Source organism: Antedon bifida, chromosome 5, assembly GCF_963402885.1.
Source record: "Antedon bifida chromosome 5, ecAntBifi1.1, whole genome shotgun sequence".
In the NCBI taxonomy this organism is placed as follows: Eukaryota; Metazoa; Echinodermata; class Crinoidea; order Comatulida; family Antedonidae; genus Antedon; species Antedon bifida.
Window position 1 is genome coordinate 4,278,701 of NC_136230.1, and position 24,498 is coordinate 4,303,198.

The 24,498-nt window shown below is 30.2% G+C and overlaps 1 protein-coding gene across 7 annotated transcripts in view; it reads right to left on the reverse strand.

Annotated features, from left to right (window-relative positions):
- The window catches only part of LOC144843165 (teneurin-3-like), a 122,017-nt gene that overhangs the window by 51,693 nt on the left and 45,826 nt on the right, over positions 1 to 24,498 (reverse strand). For 5 of the 7 annotated variants that reach the window (XM_078699891.1, XM_078699892.1, XM_078699895.1 and 2 more), the window contains one exon: positions 4,342 to 4,411. The gene's annotated coding sequence lies outside the window, so the exon portion shown is untranslated. Of the gene's footprint in view, positions 1 to 3,204; positions 3,225 to 4,341; positions 4,412 to 11,947; positions 11,966 to 24,498 lie in introns of those variants that run through there. The other 2 variants (XM_078699893.1, XM_078699894.1) reach the window with 2 other exon arrangements.

Sequence of the window (24,498 nt, forward strand, 5' to 3'; positions counted from 1 at the left end):
TCATATGACTGAATATTCACTGAACCATTAAGTAAAATACTATCAGTCATGAACTATAGCTAGGAGGTTGTCAAGCAACTTTGTACGTAAAATATTGGAGAATATCGAGGGTCTCGAGGGGGCTATACACAACTATCAGGAAGGGGCTGAGGTAGTTGATTGACCTTAAACAGAAATCAATTCACTATTGGTACCGAGTTTGTACGAGATGGACTGGATATTCTGGTGGATTTTCGTCATGTTTTAATTAATATCACACATAACAACAGGTGCATTGTATCAGGTTACAAAAAAATCAAACAGTTTTTACAAAGAACAGAAGAATTGGAACTTATAGCTTTACTTCTATGACCTTTTGGTTGTCATTTGAAATAAATAATTTGCAAGTGTTATATGAGTGATAAAGTAGTAGTTTCTCAAGTACTGTTTAATATCATTAGGATACTTAAGTATATTGAGTAGAGCACTTCGAGCAATTACAATTAACTTAAATAAATAGAATATATCATATGGTAATCTGTGCATAAATGGTACTGTATATCAAAATAGTCAAACAAAACAAATTGGTGTAGTATTAATTTAATTTTGGATTAACTTTTACTTTAAATTACATTTTTTATTTTATTCCCAATTTTTTATCAAAGTGGATAACTTTATGTGATATTAAATGGCCTATTCAACAAATTGTTTTGTTTTAGTTATTTTATCAAAAGGATAATGCAACTTTAAATATCAGTTACATTTTTTAGGCAAGAAAAAAGTTAATTGTAAGAAAGGTCCACTGTTTGTAAGAAACAACTGATTCATTGAAAATCAAATAGAATTAGTTGGCGATTGAAGAAAAGTTTTAGTGGAGAGGTTTTAAATTAGAGGGTACAGTAGTCCTGTAAAACAGGCACAATTTAACTTATTTTAATGTGTGTAATAAAATTAGAACCAGACAGGATAATATTTTATTCTTTATTTAAATTCCCCCAAAAATTAAGAGCTACATATGAACTCTCTGATATCTTAACTGTACTTTTCATCAGTGCCAATTATCTTGTCATCAACAGTTAAAGTCTTCCCATGAGAAAAGTCTAAAACTAAGTGGATTTAATTGTCAGAAAAAACAGAATAATTGCTCAAGAAGTGCTAATAATTGTCAGATAAATACCAGATCAGTTCGTTAAACATGTGTTCCATGTCATATCCTTTTTAGGTAACAGGACAACATCGATTGTGACGCCAATGTCGCCGATTGCTCAACTTTAGGATGTTTAGGTTTGTTTTGATGTATGTTGAGACAGATGTTCAGAAGCCTCCCTTGTACCCCTGAAATTAGATCATGAAACTGTAGACTCCAAAATGGGTAATTGCTAACGGGACGCTGATGAAAGGCTATTTCGGGCGGGATATCTAAATCTTGTTAAAAATACTGTAGGCCTAGTTCCATGTAGGCCTAGCAACAGTGTGAGGTTGAGATGGCCATTGTGAATACTGTCCATGTCGTAGGTATATACAGTACAGTATATGATGTAACAATACAGAATTATGTTTTCTTGTAAAATTTCATAAAGAACTTACACTTAAAAAACATGTCTGCATAGTATCCTAGCATTAACTTATCAAAACACAGTTAAAGTACGGTTCCCTCGGGATAAAGAGCTTACTTTACCAAACATAGTAAAACGATTAAATGGAACGAAAGATAAAGAAATGAAAAGACTTGCTTAAATGCTGGTTGTTGTAAGAACGGAACAATGTGTCACCAAGCATATCCTTCTCTGGATAACACAATCTAAGCAGCTGGGGCAGAACACCCTAAGGGGGCTAGGTTTTAAATTATTTTATCTTTGAAACATTTGGATGATGGTCTCTGATCATGTCCCCTTTGAGGAAACTTAATTCTTAATTTTGGACTTTGCAAAACTTGGTTACAACTTTGTCGTTCCAGAAGTTTTGTTTTTATAAACAGATCCCAGGGGAAGTTACCTGGTTAGATCCAAGATTGGACGTCTGTCAGACTTAATAAGAAACTGAAATTTCAAAGGTATAGGTTTTTTGTAATATGGGCCACAATCTATGAAATTAAATATTTTGATTTTAAGAAATGGTTAACCAAATTTCTAAGCATGAGTGTCTGGATTTCATCACCAATTGTCTGGGAATTAAAAAAAAAAAAATCTTTTTTTTTTCTCTGCTATGCAACCATTTCAACATACAAAAGATTCTACTGCTTATCAAATAAGGTACTGTAGCATTGGTTGCTACTGAATATTAAAGTTAGCTTTTTTTTACTTGGGAAGAAATTAGTTAAACTAGAAAATATTTATTTAAAGAATACACAAGAAGAAGATTTCTAAAAAGTAAGTATCTTAAGTTGTACTGTACAGAGTGTATGCAACAATAATTACCCTGGTTTACAACAGAGGATAGTATAATAGTACACAACAACATACTGCATGTGATAACACACATAATATGCCAAAGTAGTCCTGGTCCACACCAGAGCACAGATACTGGATTCAAGATAGCTCTACTATAATCATTGCATATTGTTCCAGCAAATTATCAGCAACAATAGAGAGTTTTCAAGCAACGTTTAATGGCAAATGCTAGATTGTCTCCTATCTTTACACTGTAATCTGTAGCAATTACAAGGGAATAAAGTGTAGTGCAAGACAAAAGCATCATGACATAACCATTAAATCACCACTGCACTGTTAAGTCAACTCCTTTATCAAGTTAAGACCAATTTTATTACAAATGCAACAACTGACACCGATGATCTCTAATTTATACCCTTTTCGTAGGTTACATATTTTGAATTTGAAGAAAAAATTACAATGAAAACTTAAAGACTAATTTTGTTTTCATATAATGGTACTTCTATCTATATGTTTGCTCAAGTTCAAATTTTCCTATTTTAATTGCTGGAATGGAACAGTACTGACTACTGTATATACAAATACAGTACAGTAACTTTTCCATACTATACTATACACAGTGGCCTACTGTAGTACTAATTCTATCACAATATACTGTACTGTAGACTTCCTTTGATAAATTTTCTTTTTGTTAATTGTTTGATCTACAAATGTAAAGCACAGTGTGTACTGTATTAACATTATGCATGTGTATAATTAATGTAACATGCTTATAAAATGGATAGTAAGTGGGAATTGTTTATAATACATCTCAACAATAGTTTTAATTACTCACCTTAATTAAAAACTAGTTTTATATATCCTAAAAGTTATCACTTTCCCAGTATAATTTCCTAGTAGGTTACTGTGAAATATTTTCAATATGTGTCACGTAGTGTATCCTTCTCTCAAATGGCTGGTGATAAAAACTTTGCCTCTGTTTACAGCCAAGAGTAAGCAATCTGCTTGAGCAATCAATCATGGTGACTAGTCAGGGCTCATAATGAATACCAGACTGTGTAGTGTGTTGACAGGTAGCCTCAGTTCAAGCTATGTGCCCTACGCCCACAGCCCAACAAAACCATGGGATGAAACTTTACAATGTTCTTGGTATGTTATGTGAAGTTATGTGAACTAAACAAGGGGCAGGAAATGGGATAGACAAGAAAAACCACTTCTTTTTACCTCTGTCTACACTATTAGTATCAAACCTTATAGGACAAAAAAATGTGATGTGCCCATATATGGACATTATGATGTCATATCAATTTACTACAATATTTGGAAGTTTGATAGTGTAGACAGAGCTTTGGGTACAATAAATAAAGATTGTTGGTCCAGGTGAAGCTGGAATTTCTGAATATATGAGTACAAAGGGCTGCCCTCTGGAAATGTTAAGCAATCACAACCAAAAAAATAAATAAAGAAGAAACACATGGATACATACATTTCTCTTCATTAGAAAGTTTACTGCTTAATGCTTTAAAAATATCAAACCACCTAAAGCATTCAGATACAGCTGGCTAAAAAATCTTGAACTCATTTGGTTACCATAGAAATTATAAACCTCTGGCAATGAAAATTGATGTATTTTACCTTGGTTTATCAGTGTGGTCAGGCCACTGAACATTAAACTCTTTTAAAGAAAATTATAATTAATCATTGAGGAGAATGATTTATAGACTCAATAACTATAATAAACATTTGAAATTTAATAAGAATTTTGAAACATTTCTGGTGTATACTAATATATACCATATATTTCTTTATAGATTAGACTCAAACCGACTGCTAATGATTTTAAAAGCCAAATAGACAGTATATACTCCTAAATAATTAAGAAAATTCCAATTGCAATTTCGAAAATTTGACAGGAAGACAAATAAAAAAAAACATAACTTTATTATCAACAAGATACACAATTTCATCTTACCTTTGAAATATATCGTGTAAAAATTGACATCAAAATGTCTTCCTCATTCAACCTTTCACTCTCGTCAAACCTGAAAGAATAAATTACATCAGTTAAGTCCGAACATCCCATACCATTATTAGGAAACAATACAGATTATAATCGCTTCCTCAAACTGACCACAAGATTTAATATAAATCTTTCAATTAACCACCTAAAAAATCAAAAAAGTTTCATGAAAAAAGGTTATTGTAATGTATATGAAACTTTTAGAAATATTTTTTTTAAAACATAAAAATTGAATGAAGAATAAATTAATAAATATAATTACAGTACTGTTTTGTTTGTAGTACTGTTTTTGTCCCAACCTGACTCAACTTCCAAACAGTACTGAACTAAAAGCTGAATTAATTAAAAACAAGCTTCTGAACATCCCACAAACACTATATCAATAAAACTGTTTATTCTGCTATTGTTCCTATTGTTTTGTTATATAACAATTAGCACCCTAATTTAAATACAATGCTTCAGTGGTTTTCAGTTCATAGGTCCATGATAGGTCTAACATCTCAAAAGTAAACAGTTTCTAAATTTTCCTAGAATAGTCATTCAGGGCAGTGATATTTCAACATTAACATTTTAACATGGCGACGACCAACTAACATTTTATTTCTTTTTAAAAACATTTTTTTGTTCTTTTCATAAATGTATTCCTTTAAGTTAATTTCTATTTCTTATAACATTGTTGTTGATGTTTAAAATAAAAGACCTATGCTAAGCCTTACAGATTCAGACATATAACATTTACAACTTAAAACGTAATGACAGTTGAATCGTTCAAGAATTAACCAAAATAACGACAGAAACATGAACATGTGAAGAAATTTGCATTTATGCAAGAAATCTTGAATGATTTGGACAGAATAACACGAATTTCTCAGAAATTTGTCAGAATATTAAGTACAGTATGGTAATCACTTAAATTGACATAATGAAGGCTTCTGTGACTATATTACCATTCTCATAAGAAATGCCACACTGAACATTCTCAGGTAATGATTTGACATACTGGAAAAAACCAGTAGTAAGAAAAAAAAACTAACTTGCATTTTTTGTTTCTGTAATAAAGCTTTTTCTAAAATAAATCAAAATGGGAAATTTGTAAGAGTGAAAAACATCACCCTAACTAACAATCTTCTATAATAAAAGTGCTTTTAAATGCAGAAATAAATAAATAATTTTTCAAAGAATATTTGTTGGCATGACACCTTTCTGAACTCTGTTTCATGTATTTCCATCTGCTGGTTCTTCTCAAGTGACTCAGAATACTTTAAAGACTAAATCTAGGGTCCAGTCATCTTGTATTTAGTAAATCCACTTAACGATATCGTCGGCTCGGGATAAATTGATGAGACAAAGGAGGAGCTAAGTGTGTGACTTCCACTTGAAACGTTGCGAAAAGATATATTTGTTCCCAAAAGTACGTTTTGTGAGAAACTTGGTACATATGAATCATCAGTGTCAGAGAAATTTAAAATGTTTTCACTCAGAAAAAAGCAAATGAACTTTTATTCTGCTATATAATGGGTTTTATTTTTGTATTTTGTAAATTGGACTTTTCAAAGGGTCACTGGATTAAACACATGTTCTTGTAAGCTTTAATAATCATGTTTTAACCGGTAAACCATATTTAACTATTAAATATGACCCTGTTTTTTGTTAATCTCATGACAATATATAAATCAAAAGGCAAAATACTGCAAAAAATGACAATGATGTCGGTATCAGTGGCTGGATCTCAATGAAGATACAAAATAAAATAAGCAAAAAGCTAATTGATAAAATTGAGACTATATAATTTCTCCAGTGGCAAATTCTGAAAAATGACAATGCTGTGACTGGATATCAATGGAGATATTCAAAATTTATTAACATTCACCTTAACATCAAGGTATGGTTAAGCAACAACTTTTACAAAAATGAACATAGATATAAAAGAAAAAGCAATAATATTAATAAAAACAAAACTTGACTTAGCAAATACAAGTTTTACTCAAATTATTACCTCCTTTTTTCCTGAATTGTCAACCATTGCCAGACAAAACAAACCTACTTTGACTGATCGGAGCAGAATAACCATTTAATTGTTTGATTAAAGTGGAAAACAACGTACTTATTCAGTAATAGTTTAAATAGGTAATACTATTTAAGTGATTTCCTTTCCAATCATCAAGATAGTATAAGCTCAGGGTCAATATTCTTTGTTCAATTATTGAAAATTAATTACGTTTACCTAGATAAAATTCAATCTGCTTAATTAGGAAGCATATCACTTATTGAATGTTCAACTAGTAAATTGGATCATTGTATTAAGAGGACATACTCCCCCTGTTATTCAAGTTCATGATTGTATTTCATTTGTACTCTAGTAAGCTTATACCTATAAGATTTAATTCTAGTACTTGACGTTTGAAGATTTTAGATTGAAATCAAATAATCCATTTCTTTTTGATCTATTATTCTATGGCGCAAGTTAAATTTTATCAAAATATGCAAGATATCAGTCTGAAATTAAAGTTCAGTAACAATTTGAAGTGTTCAAGTTACCGCCTTTGTTCCTTAACAATAGGTTGCTTTTTTTCTCCTTTGTTGGGACACTCTATTAGGACTAAAGCTCTGTCTACACTCTATGTGACAAAAAAATGTGATGTGCCCATATATATACATGATGATGTCATATCACTACCATATTTAAGCAAATCACCACCATATTTGGGCATATCACACAAACTAGTTTGATAGTGTAGACAAAGCTTAAGAGGAAACTTTTTGGTAAAATGAATGAGGTGCAATGTCATTTGTAATGGATAACCCATATTCAGAGGACAACCCTAACCCATTTTGTTGGATCCTGAAGGTGTACCTAAATAGTGGTTAAACCAGGGAAGAGTTAAATTAATAATAATACAGTATGTAATTTAACTCTTCTCTGGTTAAACTATCATCTTTTTCTTTTCAAATTCAAATACAGTACTTTTCTGTGATTTCACAATCGTGAGGTTTTTACACATTATACCGGTACTACACACATTAAACTAATATAATCCATATGTAGAATAAATATTTGATTAATTTAACACTAGAACATAAAGGTACCGCATTGACGAGAAATAAAATGTGTGATTTGTATCGGCACCAACTCCACAGAGTTATTATATCACTTTTTTGTATTTGAGAAACAAGAGAGCAGGTTGAATTTTACTGCTTCATTACCTAATCCTTTTAATTATTGATTGCCGACGCTAGAATCATGACAAACAAATCAATTTTAAATAAATTTTTAGTGCTGTAAATAATTGATGTTTACTCTTAGTAAATATGGAAAACAATGCATTGAATAATAACAAATAGTGGTATAGTGATTAAGGTGCTTGGCTTTCATTCTGAAATGATGGGTTCTTGGCACATTTTGAATTACTCATATCTAAAAACACTGCACAATATTAATGTACTATAATTTGTTATTATTCATAAAATTGTTCAAACTGCATTGTAATATGTATGTGTATTTATGACAATACATTTAATCTGAATCTTTGAAATAATGAAACAACAATTGGTTTTTAACTAAGAATTGATGATATGATAGATAGATAGTTAAATTACTAATAAAGACAATATTTTCCTGATTATATAATTAAGTACAGTCTAGAGTACATAATGACCTTGAGATTAAGAAACAAAAACAACCATTTTACTGATAATAACCAGAAATTAATCATCATTATTTTGTCATATTTTTTCTTTCTTAATAAACACATGAAGACATAAATCTTGAGATCAGGAAAATTGTGTATTCATGAATCATATACGAATATAAAGTACATGCCGAGGTTCAAGCGATACCTTTAGGGAGCGGTTAAAACTAAATTGAAAACAAGCAGAAATCAATTTAGTAGTAGTTGTAGTAGAAATTGCTTATCGCTATGAATTATGATTACGTAAATTTCACTCACAAAAAAAATCAGAAGAATACATTACGAAGAATACATTAACGATACAAAATCGATAACCAACACTAAACCCCAAAGGAAAAATTCACTTTTGATTTCGTTCGCAAGCCACTTAGTCAGACCGATGTTTCTTTATTGTAAATTTTTAATTTGGAAATATATTAAAACATCTGTTTAAGAAAACATAATACATGGTAGACACTCATGTAGAATATGTTAATTAATATTTATTGGCAAGCAACGACTCAAATTAATAAACTATAGTGTTCAATCACAGAATGAATTGATTGAATGGTGTAACTTAATTATTCTAAAAACCATATAGAGTTGTATATTTAGTTAATTTAGCATTACAGTACTGTAGAGTAGCACTGTACAGTTACGCTTTTAGTTCAACCCTCCACCAATCTCAACATTTTCCGACTGAATAACACAATTCATAAGTGACTAACAAACATCAAGGATCCATTGAAACTAACAGTTGCAAAACAATAGTTAAGTTTTACAACTTCATTTAACGATATTTAGGCTCTTGCCACTGGATGTAATAAACGCATTTATGTAGTTTATTTAAAATCTAACAAAAGAAATGTAAAACATCTGAAAATTGAAAATGATTGGAAAGCATATATAATACATATAATAGATTAAGACATTTTCGGGAAAAAAAATGTAAAAAATATAAATTTACAATTACATCAATATACATCAGCTTTATGGTAAATTCAAGGAAATTTAATTTTGTATGATTGATAGAAAAAGAGAAAGTATGAAATGATGAATAAACTAGTATATTTGCTTTTTAATAATGTTCCTATATCGGTTATTAATGTCGATGATTTTCATTTTATACATCAGACTTCGATTTATTATAAATTACCCTGGGGAAAAATAATATGATGATATTTAAATGCGATTTGATTTTTCTATCTCAATTCTAAATTTTTCTAAATTTCAGAAAATCAATCTAAAAGAAGAAAAAAATAATAATATAATGATTCAAAAAGAAAATAAGAGCCTACGAGATTAAAAAATCAAAAAAAATCAGATTTGTGTAAATTTAAATTATATAGCAATGTTCATTTTAGATTTTATTATAGATTTAAAGAGAAGGCTTATTTTCTTTAAGTCCCTATACAATATGTTCTTAATTTTAAGTTTAAGCAGCAAAAATGTTAATTTTATACTTTTTTTCAATATTATATTCATTCTTTATTTAAAAATACTGTACCAGGCAAATGCAAGAATGCTAAATGTATAAGTATAAGTAACTGGGGCAACATTGTAGAACAATTTAGGGTTCAGATGTGTCATTTGCTATGTAATTATATGTACAGTTATTACAATAGTACCATCTGGTTTACAACTAATTCCAATTGTGACTGATTGGAGGAACTTTAACTCGATTCTAGGCCACATTTACACTTCCAATGTGTTGTGTTGAACAAGCAAACAAAAACCGGTAAATTTAACCAAGGGATTCAAATGCATGAATTCATATTTGAACTGCTAAAGTCTGCATAAAAAAAACACAGGACAGTCAATATACATATTTAAAACCAAATGTTTACTTTGGAATTCCCATTCTGAGCATCTTAACAACGCTATTCTCATTTTATTTGTATTCTCATGGCGCCCACCTTTAAGGCCTTTTGTAACCTGCCTCGGAGCTACAATTTTCAACACTTACAACTACAGCTATTACAACTCAGAGAGGGTATTATCGTAACATGGTGGGACCCATGAGGAACGGTAATTCAATGCCTCCCATAATTAATCAAATATCATGTGATTGTAAAGTTGTACAACACTACAAAATGTTATGCATGTTTAGTACAACTATGAACAAGCATAATGTAAAGAATATCTTTCCCATTAGATTTGTTTTTAAAATTATTTCAGAGTAATAAATTCAATCTTTACTATTGTTTTATTACTATACTTAAAAAGTTTGCAAGTTTTAAGTGTTTTAATGAAATTCTTTATATTCCAGAACAAGAACAATATCCTGAATGACTTTCCAAGTATAAAGACTTGTTTGTTAACCTTTGACATTGGCACATTTTGGCACAGTTTTGTAGACAACCAAACATGGTTAGTAAAGCCAATGTGTCCTCCATGGACATTATCCAAGGACATTTAATTAAAATTCTTCACAGTAAAATCTTCAATGGGACAAATAACACTCAAATGTGGTGGGAATTGGTAAAGTTCAAGTCACAATGGAGACCTACTTCATCGACATTTAACTATTTAAGACAGGATATGGAAGCTTGAACTTATCCCATCAAACATAAGTATAGTTTTTAGCTCTAGAAGATTATATTAAATTGCATGATATTTATCTTTTTTTTAACAATATTGATATTTAGTGAGTAGCCAAAAAAGAGAATAAGTTAATAACAGGGTAATTTGCATACTGTATGTGTCGAAAATTAGGAAACAATTTAAAATCTTATTTGGTAAAAACTGCAAGACATTAAAAAAAAGTCCTGAAGATGTGTATATTATATCATTGACATCACTAAATCACAAACGTGTATCTAGCAATTTCATGCTTGAGTGAGCATGAAGCTACCAAATAAAATGGGTTAATAACAAGGAATGTATCATTTTCTAAAGAAAATACTCCCTATTTTAAACTACCATTAAAAAAAAAGATAAAATTCAAATAGTTGGTATCTTCCCTTGGGATATATTCTGTCAAATACAAAGCTGTTGCCCCCTGGACTTACATTAAAAAAACCTGCATCCCTCATTTCATGGTCAAATGAAACATCCTGGTCATTGAATTTAAAAATAATAAAAATAGAGTTTCAAATTTATACAAAACAAAAGCCTTCTTTATTTTTCTAATTTATGCCATAACATCCCTGAGGAAACTGGTTAATATACAACTTTGGAATGTTTTATGATTTGTAATATTGTCAATTTGTGGTATTTAATGTCTACCCACCAATAGCAGTAAAACAGAATATCTGGAAAACCTTCGATTTTGAAATAGTACAGGTAACTTCAGTTAATCTGGTTAGCATTTTTACTAATACCACAGTGATTTTATTAAGTTTAAAGAATTACACAGACAATACACTGGTCTTCTGTCGATTAGAAATACAAAGAACAGAACTATAATGACAATTTGATGACCACTAAATCTTTGTAATCTTAATCTATATACACAAACCAGATAAAGCAATCAATTGACATCCTTTGAATACTTTTATTGAATCAGAGTTTATCCCTTTAAAAAAATCATGGCCCATGGTTTGATGAGAAAAAACTACTACAACACACATAAGCAAAGACAAATAAACTGAGCTTGCAATATACAAAAAAGCTGAAAAGGTCTGCTTGTCAGCTAGCAGAATGGAAGTTTTAATTAAAGGTAATTTTTCTAGTGTTGATCAGACACAAAGACTAAATGTTTCCATGAAATTAACAACACATTAATATATAAAAAAGTTGATCAATTTTTTTTAAACAGAAATGTTATAGAGGACATATGACATATGAGCAAGCTGTAGTTTTTTTTCTCATCAAACCTCAAGTCTTCGAAGGTTCTGCAAATATGTACAAAACAAAACCGTTTGTTTTATGAGAAGTGAATAGCATACCTTATTCTACGACAGCCCAAATAGTGTACCTGTTACTCAAAGAAAACTTCAGTTTTAAATATATATCCATAAAGTAGAATCACTGCAAGACAGAATGTTTATCAGGAGAGCTCAACAAACACAATGACTGAAGAAAATATTAAACTGCAGCACTGCTATGCAACTGTTTCACAAGAAGCTGTTGATCAAACTTCCTCTCAACAAAAGAAATGTGTTGTGTACACACAGCTTAGCGATTGAAAGCATCTGAAAGTTTGTGTACTTTAAGGGATTAGTAGCCTAGGCCTTCAGGTACCTTTTCCACAACTGTCTCTACTCTAACCATAACACAGAATGACTTTATTGCAAATTTCTTCAGCCTTCTGTAAAGTTAGGCTAGCTAGATTTGCCCCGGGGTATCTCTTTACACAGGCATGGAGCCATACCAACCTTTAGGAGAATAGAGCCAGTCATTTGGAAAATTCACTTTAGTCTTTGTCAAAGGTGCACTTTTTATTCTCTATTATAGTATTTTTACAATAAATTATTGTTAGAAAATAGAAGAAAATAATCTTCAAAGCATTTAGTTATTCTAATAAATGGAATTGCAATTCTTTAAGGTATAAAAGATAAATAGACCGAATGATCCCTGTGATAAAAAGATTTCGTAAAACCAAAAAAATTATGTTTCTAACTGAATTCAACTTAATTGCTATATATTGTATAATATATAATAAAAACTATTTAACTATTAACTATACAATACAAAAGAATAATTCAAGGTTACTAAATCGTGACATTTTTTAGTTAGTTCTAACAATCAAGTTGAGTGCACTTGTAAAAGGGTATTGCATTAAAATGTTTGTATGATTCAAAGGGTTTTATTTTAATGGAAACACAATAAGACAATAAGTCTCTTTTTCGTCATAATATAAACCAAAGTTCATTTCATGTTCCTTTACCAATTTTAAGGAAGCAATGTATAGTTTAAATACTGCCCTTTCCAGCCCGGTCCAGATCCTTCAAATAAGAGACAATTTAAAGGAAAATAAATTGGTTCTTTTCTCTTTTGCTCAAACTTACAAAATATTTAGAGATGAGCTGGAGGGACAGGAAAGTAGCAAGTTAAGTCTAGGAATGAACATCAAAGGGTTAAGGTGAGTGGAAGACGATGACCCTGCCCATCTTCACCAGCACAATCACATCACAAGTGCTATAAACAAGTTCATGTACATCACAAGAATAACAGGTGGAGAAAAATAATTGAATGGCAACACAGAACAGGAAGAAGATGAGAAGACAAAAAAGAAGGTAGAGAGAAGATATATAAATAATATTAGCTTCAGAGATTGAGAAGAGTAAATGGAAAAATCTTGAAGAAGGTTACATTCACCAATGGATGATGATCATGATTGGTAGGAATTTCATTTGTATGTAATAGCAAAGTCATGCAGTTTTGGTTCATCTGGTTTTATCATTGCATTTTGCTTTTTATTAACTATCAGATTTAATTATGAAATCATTGTAGAAATAACCATACACAGGTATAACAACACCAGAAGTGACTAAATTTACACATTAACCTTGCACAGTAGGCCGACCATATCGATATTAAAACATTAATTTCCTAGTTCATTAGAAATTGATGCATTTTAGAAGAACACAGCTAAAGGGGACAAGCTAGTGGGGGCACCATGTCATCATTATTTCCTGTACCCCCTCTGGCCCATCTCCTGTGACAAATTACACCTCTAGGAAACATATTACCATGTTAAAATCTGGAGTGTAAAACGTTAAAGAATTTTACTTAATTCAAAAAGGAAACAAAATCACTGAAGTGAGAATAGAATGTATGAACCAACTGAAGAAGCAAATATTGTGTTCAATGTGTTTGTCTTTATATGGCATCTTGTACAATTGTATTAAAGTTTAAAATGATTTGAGCTCAAATGTGTAAGTGGACATTGTAGAGTCAGGTTCAGTTGAGTAGGACTGCAGGCAATTCAATAATTATTTATTTCTATTTTCGGATAAGCGCTCAAGATTATTCATACATTAAAGGAGTCAAATCAATAATGATTGATGTTCTATTCTTCTATTAGGAATGTTTTTTTTGAAAATTAGAACATGCATTGAAATAAAATTCTATAGAATTTAAATACAACAACCATTTATTAAAGTAAACACACCCAGTGCACAAAATGTCTAGTAACTAGCTAATAATATTTCTTTGGGCAAGTGAAAACTGGTAGCAGTTTCCAGTCATCAACAATCTAGTCCAGTGGTACAATTGGCAAGGACTACTAGCCCATCAAAGTTTAGCATGGCTAAGTATAAACAAATATGATTTAATTAAATTCATCATAAATAATAATTATTTCCTTTTTGAAGTTTTTAGTTTTCTTAAATTTTGAGAATTAATACTGATAAACAGTATCAAAAATATATATTTCAATCTTTGCAAACAAGTATACATGAGTAATTTATATCATCCAGTCGGCTGTGTGTCTCCACAATTTCAAAGTCACTCAAATAATAACAGGCAGTTTAATATGTTACTTGTAATTTATCGTATGGTCACAGACGTCGATAACAGTTTAATTCCAATAAAATAGATTTCGTTGACTTCCTTGATTTGAAATGCCACACTCCTGGCAGCAAGATCAAACAAAAAAACATGTTGTGCTAGTCTCTATATAAAAACTATTGATTTTAAAAATTAAACCAACTTTTTTGTTCAATTTAAAAGACATCTATAATTTATAAAACAATTAAATTACTTTTTATATATTGTTACATGTATTATTTAATGCTTTCTGAAGTTAAGCCTTTGATGGAAGAGCTATAGATTTTTAAAATATTCAATCTTCCAAAGACTACAGTAAGTCACAAATGATTACGAATTAAATAGTGGAAAGCATAATGTTGTCATAAGAGAGACTAAAGAAGAAGAAGAAGAAGAAGAGATTTGTTCTAAGACACCACCATCTGGTAGGCCTAACCATGGAGAAATAACAGACCACCTAATAATATAAATGCCACAATGATAAACAAAAAGAAGGTTGTTTTTAACAAGAGGATGCAAAAATAGTTTCCTTATCTAGTATACTATCTTACAACTTCAGAGCAATTTTCACCGCAGCCTAATTTTACGCATGATTTCAACTATTACAATGGCGCCCCCTTAGGTTATTATAAATATGCCAGTTGGTCTGTTTCAAGTTCGTAAACAAGTTTTTAGAGCAAGTTAAGACTTAAAAGTGAAGCCTAGCAAATCCCAAGGGTTAACATGTTATTATGTATATATTTAGTACATTAAAACCATGAGAAAAGCTGTTTTACTAAATCAACCATGAAAAAGTAATGATCTATGTATTAAGTATTCTAATAGTTGTCATATAATACGCTTTTTGTTGTCAACTTCAATATGAAGTGGTGTTGGTTTTACTACTAGAGCAGATATGGTGGAAAATTTATATTTTTAACTAAATTAGTAAAGATTTAGAAACTAGATGGTCAAGAAAACAGGCATCTTGCCATATAAGTAATTCCAATACTATACAACAACTATTGCGTATTTGAACAGTGAGGAGGAAAAACAATATATTTGCATGAGGGTTGCAAAACTATCCCAACTCTACGTTCTTCACTATAGAACTCTACACGCTTCTCTACAGAACTAGACTAGAAAAAAATTAACAATTAAAAATCAAAATATATTTGTACAAAAAAGTACTCACTCACAATTTAAAACTTTTTATGACAAACGTCTAGCTATATTCAGAAGAAAAAACCAATTCAGCAAGTATAAGGTCATATATACAAGTATATATATAGAACTGGTGGCTGCAACATCGATATCCAAACATAACTCCGACTAAAAACCAACTAACTACTTTTATATATACCCTTCATATAGTACAACCTGTGATTTATAAGAGAGAAAAACTTGGAAATGGAAAGTTAAAAGACTTCATTAAATCATTCTGTCATTAACGAATGAATAATATATCAAATCTGTCGCCATGTATCGGCGAAGAAGGACGGTATTAATGACAACTCCACTCAAAATGTCGCAAAAGTATTAGTACCATTAATCGACATCAATTATACAATTAAAAAATGATTAAAAACTGCTGCTATCAAACAAATATTTATTTAAATTTAAAAGAGAGAAACTTTAAAACTAAATGGTAACGATTAGAAAATCTTGGAACCACCTTGGAATATTAAATGTAAAAAAAACAAAGCCTAATGGAAGTTCTGTCTACACTATCAAACTAGTTTGACAAAAAAAAGTGTGATGTGCCCAAATATGGTAGTGATATGTCCAAATATGGTAGTGATATGCCCAAACATGGTAGTAATATGACATCATTGTGGGTTTGTTCTGAGTTGGTTACTCTTTTAAGTCTGATGTACACACAATGGTTTATTCACATAAATAGCTAAATAAAGCTCTGTCTAAAATGTGACGTGCCCATATATTGACATGATGTCATATCATTACCATATTTTGGTATATCACTACCATATTTGGGCACATCACACTTCTTTTGTCAAACCAGTTTGATAGTGTAGACAGACCTTAAGTGAAACCTGCAATCTAGATTGGTTTCGGGCAGTGAACACACATTAAATGCTGCAGTTGAGTCACTTGATCACAGCATTATGGTACGCATTTTCATGTGATGAGACAGCCATACTAATGGCCTACTGATGATGCAACTGGGACCTTTCAAAGCGCGGAACTTACTAACATTTTCTTTCAACTTTCACAACGGTGTGAATAATGAATGATGTAGTACTTTTACTTATATTATTTCAAAACAGTTTTTATACTATGTTTAGTTAACACCTTCTCTTATAATGACATTTTTCACGTTTGCACGAATCGTACTTACAAAACAACAGGAATAACAGCAAATCTGTAATTATTTTAGGAATATCTTTAAAAACGTATATAGTTTAGTTCCACACATACAATAAGCCATCTTTATAAAACTGACCTCGTTGAGATTAAATTAACGATTATTAGGTTAACGACTCCATATTAAGTTCTTAATTGTATAAGTCGATGATGCTATTATCTTATCTTATATTACATCAGAAATTAAATCAGACATCAAAGGTGAATAAAATGAAACACATTCAATATCATCAATCGATAGTTATACACATTTTTTTTAAAACCCTTAAATTGCATACTACTAATTTTTCTTTTTTAAAGTTTCACTTTTTAGAGGATTGGAAACGCATGTTACCAAAGCACTGTCACAAACAAAGTGTGATATGCCCAAATATGGTAGTGATATACCCTCAATCTATAGTTATAATACACTTTTTTTTAAATAAAAAAAAACCCTAAATTGCATACTACTACTATATTTTCTTGTTTCACTTTTTAGAATATTGGAAGCCCATGACAAAAAAAGTGTAATCATATATGGTAGTGATATACTCAAATATGGTAGTGATATGACGTCATCACCTCCATATATGGGCACATCACAGGATTTGAACCTAGGATCCTGCAGGATTTGGTAATCAAGCATTTCAACCATTTACCCAAAGCACTGCCAACATGGAAGTACCTTCTCTGTGACAATCTACATGGTGGAACATCCATAATCATGACATGGTTTGAATGGGTCAAGCATGAAATATTTCCTTGTTATTGATAATCTGTTCATAATCCATAATTAATCCCTTTTGACAATTGCAGTTGGTTACCTTAATCCTTAAACCACAAAGAACGCTTTACACCTTTCAATCGTAGCACTTTATTAACCAATAATTTACCACAAAAGCAGAAAACCAATATTTAGATTAAAATTCATTTGAGAATTATACAGCGTATAATTTCAATAAGACTTAAAAGGATTCCGAGGATTGATTTCTACCGACTTTCTAGGCCATAAATTGCCTTAGGTACAATTTAATGCTTAAATAACTTTGTTAAGAAAATATAATGATGTTTTTCCTACACTTTTGAAAATTTTCTCTAATTGAATTTCATAAACAATATAAAAAACTGTCTACAATAACAAGTGTACTGTCCCAAAGCAGAACTCCTGTTGTTAGTTATTTACAGTTGGAAGGAATATTTTTCATACTATTAGGCAAAAATATTCTACAAAGTACAAACACAGGAAACATACACAATGATATCTGATTAAAATATTTCTGTCTTTTATGCCAAGTCACAAATCTTTTTGAATTGAATTTATACAATATTTTTAATGGCATCAAATCAGATTTTAAACATTCTTAAATTTTGGATCTCACTTGGATGCAACTCAAGGATGTAAGCACGCCACAAGTAATTCGACCAATCACGACGCGATGGATCATCTGAACTGGTCAACTCAGTTGCGTTAAGTGGGAACCAAGCTTAACAGACCTACCTTTTCATAAGTTGGATCTACTGGTACATACCTTTTCAAGTCATAAACTTTCTCTGTTTTTAGAAAGAGTTTATACATAAGTGTGTATGCAATTAAAATCAATATCGCAAAGTAGAATATCGGTGTTCCAAATTGACTTCTTTAATAATCAATGAGAACAAGAATACCCAACTCGATAGAACACATTGACTACACAGGAATACCTAACTTGCTAGAAAACATTGATTACAAATGAATACCTAACTTGCTAGAAAACATTGATTATGAAATGAATACCTAACTTGTTGGTATAAAACATTGATTACATAGGGTTGCCGATTGGATGAATTTGCTTAGCTGCTTGATTTGCAGACAGACAATGCCTACTAAAATAAGTTGAAAGGTGAAAGATTTCTGGGGTGTAATTCCTCCTGCTAAATCACCAAAGACAGGAACCAAAATGTAATGTAAATAATGGCTGTAAATGAGAACAGAAGAACACTTAAAGCAAAATTCTAGGTTTCAGATTTCTATAAATGATCAACTTTTGCACACATTTTTATAACTCAACTCCTTTTTTAACACTATGTAAAGTCCCCGTTTTATTTTAATGTTCTTGCTAATAATATGCTCTTGCTAATAATATGCTCTATCAGAAAACCTGTTTACTAATGAAAAAGTTACACATTCAATTTTAAACCTGGAGTTGCCCTTTAAGGTTGAAGATTTTCTAGGGTGTAATTCCTCTTGTTAATTACTAAGTATGAAATAAGTCAAACATAAAAATAGCAAGATATAAATAAAAACCCAATTTAGAAATAATGATTTACAATGTTAGCCTATTGAACCATGTAGGCTATCCTGTAGATATTATATCATTTTTACCATTATACAACTGCAATCAAGTGTGCAATTTAATCTAATATTTGATTCAATTTGCTTTAAATTAATTTTAATTATATCATAATTATTACTTTACTATAAATACACAATGTGTACTGGTGTACTGTACTTTTTTGGAATTGCTCATCAAAAAGTAGAACTAAAAATAAAGTACATTAGTGTGCAATATGATGCATAAAGTTATTTAAAAGCAAAAATAACATGGTCATTGGGACTAAATCAATTATTTTAGGGATGAAGTTCTGTCATTTTATTTTAAGGACAGGAAGTGATCATATTGAATGAACATACGGACAAGTATGTTTTGTTAAACTATGGGACTTATAATATAATGATACTATACAATCTTTTGAATTGCAATTGACAGACAAGGCTTAACTTTGACAATGTGTTGTATCATGGCCAACCATTGTCACCAGAATAACTTAACTTTCAAAGAATTTACACCTAATTAAGCCGCTCATTAAATACTATATTGATGTTATCAATTAATTATTAAGCTGATCTACTGCCCTCTATGTATGAGAATCCATGTTACTATGTCCTCAGGACAGATGTGATCTAATTAGGATGCCAGCTGGCTAAACATGATAGTGATGGAATCACAACACACCGCTTTAGTTATTTTTTTACGATAATAGAACAAAATCAGCGGGGCAGTCCACGAGCAACAGCACGTATTCCCACTAACACCCCTGAAATATGATGGGAAACTCCTGTAGGGTTGTTAGATACCATCAAATTGAACAATACACATTATATCACATTACAATCTTACTTTGAATGCACTGACATAACACAAATACAGCCCCCCTGTCCCAAAATATAACTTTCAAAGTACTGATGCACTCTGGGATATTATGCAAAATTATAAAGTTCATATTTTGCCATCTTAAAAAATTTTTTTCTAGACAGATGGTGCGGCGACCCAAAAAGATTCTCTCCCTTAATTTATAATGCTATTCATAACTTTATACATAATTCATTTGATTATTATTTTAGAACATAGGTTTATTAGTCTGAGCTCGACTTGTATATTTTATCAAGCACAAAGAGCAACCTTTGAATTTAGGCTGAAGTGCAGAAAAGTATATTTAGCACTTTTAGTAAAGATCAAGTTTCTAATCGGAAATTAGAAAAAAATCAATAGCCAATCTATAACACACTCTATATAAGGCCTATATAGTCGTCGACAATAAAGCCATCAAAACTTTGTGAGGAAAAAAATTAAAATGCTCTGGGTATCAGTGGCTGGATCTCAATTGCGAAATAAAATAAGCAAAAAGCTAAATCAAAACTATGAAGTAAAATAAATAAAAAAGAAGTTGCAGAGCTTAGGGTAACACTATATAACTTGAATACATATCATTACATATTATGCACCACATATTATTAATACAAACAAATAGTTTGTAATTGTAAAAACTGTATTCATGTATGTTAATAAATCATTTGTTAGAACAACAAAATTATCTCTACTTAACTTATACTCATATTTCTCCATTATGCAATAAATAGGTCAATTACAAAGGCCTATAAAAGCTTTTGTTTAACCGCAATATTCAAAATATTAGGCCATATAATTATCCCTAACTTACCACAGAGCTATAATATAATTTAGCTACAATATCCAGTTACAAAGTGATCATTAGGAAATCTTAAGAATTATATCTTAGGTTACATATTAGCTGTATGAAAATTGGAATCAAATGCATGGGAAGATCGATGCATTATAATGGCATTAGGAGAAATAGAGACATTTCATCTTAAGGCATAGTGTCTTTTAAAGAATAGTAGGCCATATGCTTCAATAAAGAATTTCACCTTTTACAGTTGAACTCCGATTAAGGGGACACCTTTGGGGCACAACTAAGTGTCCCTTAATAGGGGTTATCCCTTCATTTGTTTTGCTAAAAAGTGCCCCTTAATAGGAGTGTGTCCCTTGAATAGGAATTTCAAGGGATCTATTTTATTAGAATTTTAAAAGGAGTTCACATTCAGTACAATTCCTTTACTATAATTGTTACATTGTTTCATTGGGTCAAGGGTGAAAGGGTAATGAACAAGAAAGGTCAATTAATACTCTGCTGAGAATCCTGACATTTTACCCTGGCCCCATTTAGGATTATATCTTGCATATTAAAAGAATTTAAGGTCTTTCACCTAGGAGTTAATTAAAGATAAATTCAGGAGACCATGAATGTAGACTAATTAAAGCATTATCATTAACATATGTTCTTCTTCTTTGAACAAAATGGATGATATTAAATCGTGGATGGAATAAAATAATACCTCCATATTGTACAGATGAAAACATAAAAGATGCTTTTTTCTTGTCTATTTAAAGTCACTAACATGGATTTATAAAATCCCATATAAAACCCTAGATCCATAGGATTTTTGTATTTATATAATACTCTTTTAGGCTTTATATATAAGTATTATAAGTCTAAAAAACACATTAAATCTAGTCCACTATCATACTGAATGAAAAGTCCAGAAAGCAATGCGTAAGCATATCAAGGCGGAATTTTTAAATGGAAACTTAACTACTATTTATATCTAACATTCTAAAACGAATTACAGTTTTAAATTATTTATAGTGAGTCAGTAATTTCTACTGTATTTTAAGTATTATCCACTGCTATCTATAAAACACCAAGTTTTTATCGTGTTGGCAAAGGGCAATCTAAGGATAAGCCTAGCGTATTTTCAAACCGAGACGCGATTTGATTAGTTAAAACCGAAGCTGTCAGTCTATAGACATGCCGTCAATCTGTTTGATAAGAGCTTGTCGTGCTGGATAGAATTGTGTGGATTTAGCGGTTTATAAATTAGTCAAACTTGGTTTATCTACACAATGATTCTTTTTGCAACCTATATTCAATTGTAACAAACTAGGATGGTAGTGGAAATTAAAATGGTATATTATGTTTGAAGGTTTGCATGGCGAAATCAAATATTGATATAAAGTTTGCGGTACATCACATATATTAGTTCTGAACATTAAAATGTTATATTTAGATTTAAAATTCACATAAAACTCAAAAGAAAATCCATTTTTATGGTAAGCTAAAACAATTTGAGAATGTTGTTTGTTATTTTCTGGCCAAAAACATTAAAAAAACATTAGCTACTCTTTGTCATTAGAAAAGATGATAATCCCTACACGTTCCCAAATTCCTAAATAGTTTTGTCCATTTAAAAATATTGCAGTTAAACACGATTTGACCCCTGGTCCATAAAGGCAAGAAAGCGATAACAGACCTTACAATTAGTTTCAAATAATTGAAAAATGCATTATTTAAAAACATAATTCCTATTTAAATTACAAAATGTAATAAACGTACTAATACAAATTTTATAAGTTGCATAAATTTATGAAATATTCTCGACTCAAGCGAACTAGATTTACAAATTTAAATAAAGTATTCCAAATAATTAATTACAAGAGTCTCTATAAATAGTAATTGTACAGCTCATAAATATTTTTAAAATAACAAAGCGAAATTTAATGGAACATGCCTTTACTATGACATTATTTTCAACGTTTCTAGCTTATCGAACAAATTGTAGTCGATTTGAATGGGTGACCTTGCAGAGCTAACCTATATGTAGCCACTTCCAACAGAACTATTACATTCGCAATGACTAGTATAATACAGTGGCGTAATTATAATTTGAAGAGAAAAAAAACCCCAACTTTTTGTTATAGCGGAAAATAGTCAAAATAAAAGCTAGTTGTCATATTTCTAGTATTTCAAGAATTTTATGACATCGGTTAATACCTATTTTCTCATTAGATATCTAACTGTCATTTTTTATAGCATCTTTTAGGAATTAATGTATCATTTTTAGACAATATTGTGTTGCTGGACATTAGATGAACTGTATGAAAGTTTGTTTCTGTAAAATATTTTCACGCTCAAATGTTTAAAACAGATCATAAAATGTGCATTAATTAAAAATATATATATATCTACACAAATTATATCAATTATTTTATTGAATTTTAAAGCTTCAAGGTAATATAATAAAAATTAAAAAATTAAAAAAAAAAAAATTTTAATTAACTATTATAACAATATTCCAATTCAATACAGTTCTCAAATTAAATTCATACAAAATTGACAAAGTAGCTGCTAACAGGCTGTATGATGTTTACCATTGATTATTATATAATATATGTATCGTTGCTTCATCATCAGGTTAGAAATTTTGCGAGATGAAATCACAAAATCTCTTGAGAGCAAGACACATCATTATTCTTGAATTATTGGACTCATAAAAATAACATAAGCTCAAAATGGGATGAAAAATTAGTTCATTAGAAGAGCAGTTTTCCCTTCTATTTCTCATGTAAACTGTTTGATGATATAAAAGCTTTAAATTCTCTGTCTAGAACTAAATATTTAAATGATAATTTATGAATTCTAAAAACTGAAAGAACATAAAAAGTTCTGCACATTATTCATTCAATTTTGAATTGCCAGAAAGTGTCTATAGAAACCTAATCTATAAAAACTCTTTTTTCTATTGATACTCACGTTTTGTCGATAATCATTTTCAATACATATATCACAAACACTTCTCAGTTCACTATGACCTCAAACTCGCTTTTCTATAGACATTTGGACATAATGTTCTATAGACAAGAATCAAGGAGTCTATAGACACTTGGATAAGATATTCTATTCTTTATAAGTATAAAATATTCTGTCTATGGACACTCCCATTAGTTTGTTTATATTATAAACAAAACAAGGATACAAGTCAGTCAGTGGATTAAGTTAATTACATGAACAAATATTGTTATAAAGAATTACTTATATTAAATGGATGAATAATTTCATAGCTTTAGCATAATTATTATATTACAAACATGACTGTACTATACACTTCGATGCAACCATGCTTGTGAAAACACACAATACAACAATTAACAAACAATATAATGGTTAGTGGACAATTAATTAAATATTGCCCAGTCTAATTATTTGTTGGTATAGTGAAACAGTTTCTTTCCAGTCTTTTTTTCCTTTCAGTTAAGTTATAGAAAATCACAAAAGCTTTACTGAACAAATATTTACAATAAACACACCTGTGTATCATTAATAAATACATAATTAAACTTTAAAAACATAACAAAATTAATATTATATTCATATTTGATTGATATTCTATCTGTAATGGTAAGTTATATTAAAACTCGATTTTATAAAGCTTGTGATGTTCTACAAGCGTTAATTATGGGAAAAACGAGGTTGCCAGTAAAGAAAACAA